General features: G+C 40.3%; 1 long non-coding RNA gene across 1 annotated transcript; it reads right to left on the bottom strand.

The window, feature by feature from the left end:
• Window positions 1–638: 638 nt before the first annotated feature.
• LOC309817680 lies at window positions 639–4,343 on the bottom strand. The gene is made up of 3 exons (XR_014296238.1): window positions 4,270–4,343; window positions 1,829–1,909; window positions 639–750 (listed from the first exon to the last, which is right to left on the bottom strand). It is a non-coding gene; the product is annotated as an uncharacterized lncRNA (long non-coding RNA).
• Between the last annotated feature and the right edge of the window lie 628 nt (window positions 4,344–4,971).

The raw sequence follows: 4,971 nt of genomic DNA, 5'->3' as shown, positions 1-4,971 counted from the left end.
TTGGGGAACCCTCCCACTCACAAACTTGCAAGTGGTATCAGATATCAGGGTGTGGTATTGAGGATGACAATCTAACACTGCCACTGCTCGTAATCTACCAATACCACATTAGTAATACCAGGAATATAATTCCAGGGTCAAAAAGAACTACAAAAACACCTTTGTCTCCACTCAGTGGATTTCTTGTCCCTAGGAAAACTGGCTTTGCAATTTTCATGTTATTTTATGTGTACTGTTTATAAAACTAAGTAACTTAATTAATACCAGGAGTTTCATCACAAGAGAAAGAGATACAGATATATGTAAAACAAAGTTAAGTTGGGGGGAAAATCTGTAAAGTTAAATTTTAACTGGAAATTTAATTTAATAAATAACGTTTACTTTAATTGGAAATAGGACATACAATTCAACTTCAAAAATTATTTTCAAAGGATTGCAAAAGTTGAGAAAATAAGAATAACGAGTCCCCATGTACGCACCCCCAGCTTCAACATTTTCTAACCCACGGCCAGCCTTGATTCGTCTTTACCTAAGCAGTCCTGCACTGGGTCATTCTGAAACAAATGCCCAGCCACAGATCATTTGAACCTGAAATATTCTGGTACTCCTCTCTAAAAGGCAAGCAACTGCATCGGACTGCTAGGTTTCTTAGTCTCTTCCAATTTATGCTCTCCTCTCTCTTTTCATCCACGTTTGAGTCTGTTCTCCTTTTTGACAAGAATTCCTCACGAGAGGTATCGTGCACTGCCACTGGGAGACACATTATGTCTGGTTATCTCTTTTGTTGTCATGTTGAAATCAAGCAACAGGTTTAGGTGTCATAAGCGTGACCCCCAACACTAATATCCACTCGCAATGTTTTCACTTAAGGAAAAGAACTTTGACACCAATGAAGTATTCTGGTCTACAATTTCCAGGTGAGTAGTAAATAATCAGGAGTGCAGGTAGCACAGGTGCAAAGTCCTTGTGGTGCAATAATACTTGAACAATCCCAGACTGTGGAGTACTGAATTAGACAGGAAGCCTGCATTCTTTAAAATTCAAAACAGGGAGGCAAACTCAGGTTAAAAGAGTCCCAAAGAGACACTACAGAAAACTGTGTGTGAGAACATTGGCTTGTCCTTGGATCCACGTGGGGAAGGGAACACAGGCACAGGAAAAGAAAGAAAGAATGTAAAAGCAATAGAACAAGATGTTAACAATCATTTGCAGGTAGGCAGAAAATAAGCTGCCATCGGTTATTTGTCGTTGCCCTATTTTTTCAGTCTTTCTATATTTTGTGGTATTTTTGTTAAAACCAGTTGGGGAAAATATTGTACTTCATTAGCACATCAGATACCAGCTAACACTGGATGTGAACCTCTGTCAGAGGAATCTGAGGAGTGGAGAGGGGAAACAACTCTGCAGAGAAACATTTCATCAACACTAGGTTAAGGTTATTCGGACACCTTTAGCCCTTTACCTCAAGGAACTCACCTAAAGTCATCAGAGTCGAAACACAAAGTTTCCCTCTCGTGGCCAACTGTAGTTTATATAGCTAACCTGCAGAGACTGGGCTGATGGATGCAGCCCAAAGGGAAGTCTCACAACTGTTTAGCGTCAAGTTCAAGAGACCGTCTGGCAACTTCTCGTCCTAAATGTGTGGACTGGGATGAGAATGGGACTCAAGGAGAACATCTCTGCCAGAAGCAACCGTCACTTATCTCTCTGACTTCCACATTGCAGTTCTATCTAATCAAGGTAGGGTACAAGTAAAATAGAAGGAGCAACAGGAAAAAGGAAGAAAGAGAGAGAAGGTTGGGAGGGAAGAAAGGAAACAAATACTTACCTGTGTCCAATTTGATAAAGTTGGGTATCTTGCCAGTCCCTAAATCAATCAGTACTGTGTCGTTCACCTTGATGAGACAACCTGGGTATTGAACGGTACAAGCATATGAGTTACCAAGTGCAGGATTCCCTTTGTACCCACAGTTAACTTCCTCACTTCGCGTACTATCTCACACAGCAAAGAAAACCGATATAAAGTGTAAAAGCAAAGCCAACTGAAACCACCACCTAATTATTATCCCATCTGCATGATCAGATCCCCCAGATGGCTGTCCTCTTGCTCTCTGTACATCCCCTGCTGGACCAGTGCCTGCTTCGCCTACACCCTACTCACATGATTGACTTTGTCCTACATACCTGCCCCTGCCCCAGCTAGTGATTGCTGTAGCTTTAGATCAGAACACCTTTACCAGGATAGCTTAACAAAGGGGCAGTGAGGGGTGTGCCCCTCTACTAGTTTCCCTGGTAACTAATGAGCCAACCTGGTGTCAATTCCACCTATAACTGGTAACCTTCCCCCTACCCCAGGAGTCCTGCCTGCTGTGAGCTGCACATAATGGGGTGTTGCTCCAGGACCTTGCTTAGATGTGTAAGCCCCGCCCCCAGCCATTAAACCACTGATGTCTACCTTGCTGACCCCAGGCTCTTTCTTTGGTCTTAAAGCTGGGCAAGTGCAGGGTTTGCAGGCCTAGGGCTTGCAGGCCTCTGGCCTGCAGCCCAAGAGTGAGACAAAGGAAATCTCACAGGGATGAAAGATTCAGGATATATAAAATTTAAAAAATAATGAAGTAAGATAAAATAAAGTAAGGTCAATAGAACGCTATGATAGTTTGATTTAAAATAAGAAATATGTTACTTTGGTCTTCATCCAAGGTTCTTCCTAACACAGAAATCAGTGAAAAGGTGAAATCAATGTCTTTTTTTATTCCTAACAAGCTTTTCAACCATGAGTTTAATTTAATGAGGAGCCTTTTGGAAAACCCTGGATTACTATAGGATGGCAGCTGAAATATTTACAGACAAAATGATATTGTGTGTGGGATTTGCTTCGAAATATGAGGAGAAGTGAATGGAAGTGTAAGACAAACAAATTTGGCCATGACCGATCCATGTTGAAATTTGGTCAGAGGACCATAGGGATTTATTTTACTATTTTTATACATTTATAGTTCTCCAAAACTTAAAAGGAATTTTAAAATCTATTTCCACTCTGTGTTAAGAACTCTAATTTTAAGAAATATTTTCAAACAATACAAATTGGAGGAAATGATGACATAAGCAAAGAGAGGAATATTGATTATTACTTATTCCCACAACAGAAGAATATTTATTTAAGGAGTTTTCAACCAAAGTTTGACAATTCAGTGATCATAGGAAGAAAAAATTAGTTTACTTGTAGCTCTGTTTTAAAAGAAGCTGGTGGCAGCATTTTGACAGTTTCTTGAAAAGGGATATCAACATTTGCAATCTACCTCTGACTACCCTGAGTAAGACTGCCAATAAAATAGGGCAGTTTTCTTAATGACAAAGGAAACATATAACCATATTATGTCATACAGTTTATGATGCTCCCACGACGTCAGGAATTTATTCTAGGGCCTACAATAGTGCCAGGTAAGTAGCAGGTGTTCAGTAAATATGTTTTACTAATAAAGGAATGAATACATGAAAAAACATACGAATGACTGAGTTCTAAATTTTAATTGAGGAAGATATAGTATTTTATATCACTTCATCATGGGGACACAAAACTTAAGGATATACAAAGATAAACATAAGGCAACAGGACTTAACTTTTCGTTCATGTGGGATATGCTCTTGACAGTCTTAATTGATCAGAAGTTGCAAAATCAAGCCCACCATCTGCTCCACCACAGCCTCTAACACAGACCATTTGTCTTTTCCAGCATGAACAATGAACACTCAAAAAGGGGTCCTCCACAGGCAGCACAGAACTTTTCTTCATTGGTCTCGATTTTACTTCCTTACTATGATCTTATAAAAGCAATCACATGCAAGGCAGAGCATGGAGAAGTAAAACAGAGAAGTGGCAAATGTAAGAGGCCACTGCACAGCCATAGAAGCTGCATTTGGCTAAGATGGGATTTAAAACAACAAAAATCCCCCAGCTCTCTATCAGGGAAACACTTCCAAATGGAAATCTGTTTGAGCTGGGGATAGAGGGTGGAGAGGGGTATGTCGTTCAGTGTTATTCAAAAGCACCTGTCTGGGGCATTTCTATGCTGGCACAGCTGCTAAGAAGAAGCACAGAGAAAATGCATTCTGCAAGCCTCCCCACATGAATGGAGACTGTACCTCAGATATAAATAACTTGCCATTTGCATCCTCTAGAGTCCCGTGGTAGACAGTTCTTTGTTTGATTTTAAAGTTTCAAATAGCTCAGGGAAGTTAGAGAGGGCCTAACTGTCCTCACTTGCTTACCCATGCTGTCTGCTTGGCTGCTAATTCTACTAAGGAATGTTTTGTGAGTCTCTACTTCCACTGCCAGTAGATACACTAAGAAATTGACGAGGGAAAAAAAATCAAAACAAAGATTAGAAACACATAGCGACAGATGACAACTGTGAATAGCATAAAGTTTTCAGTCTTAGTACTACTTACAAACTATTGTCCATATTTTCAACGGAAAAGAGGGAGAAGAAAGCTACAGGAAGAGTTGTATGTTCTTTCTGTCTTTCTTTCTTTCACATTTTGTGACTGATCTTTTTACTCATCCAAAGCTTCATGAAGAACAGTGCCTTTTAAATATAATAAGTATATATTAGGCAAAATATTTATATCACTTGGCAATTCAAAGAATAGTTGTACCCTTTTATTGAATAAAAATATTTTTCCTCATGAGCTAGTTCTAAGATTTCTTAAGAAATGTTGGCAAGACTCCAGCATGGGCAGGGGCCTTCTGAGCGAAAGCACATGTTCTCCTGTGAGTGACTCGCCTGGTAACTGTAGTTCCCACGGAAGCTGGCTTCCTCAAGAAAGCGCCTTCAAAGGTTATCGTGTCCATGTCGTGACTGCTCTATCCATCAGCGGATCCAGTGACTCAGTGAAAACACACCTTCCTTCTTCTATTTTCACTTCCTGCAGGGCAGAGCAGCAGAGCAGAAGCTCCACCACTGCCCTCCT

Source organism: Grampus griseus, assembly GCF_964374135.1.
Source record: "Grampus griseus genome assembly, chromosome: Y".
Lineage (NCBI taxonomy): Eukaryota > Metazoa > Chordata > Mammalia > Artiodactyla > Delphinidae > Grampus > Grampus griseus.
The sequence above is the reverse complement of the archived record's forward strand: the minus strand, read 5'-3'. Positions and strand labels throughout refer to the sequence as shown.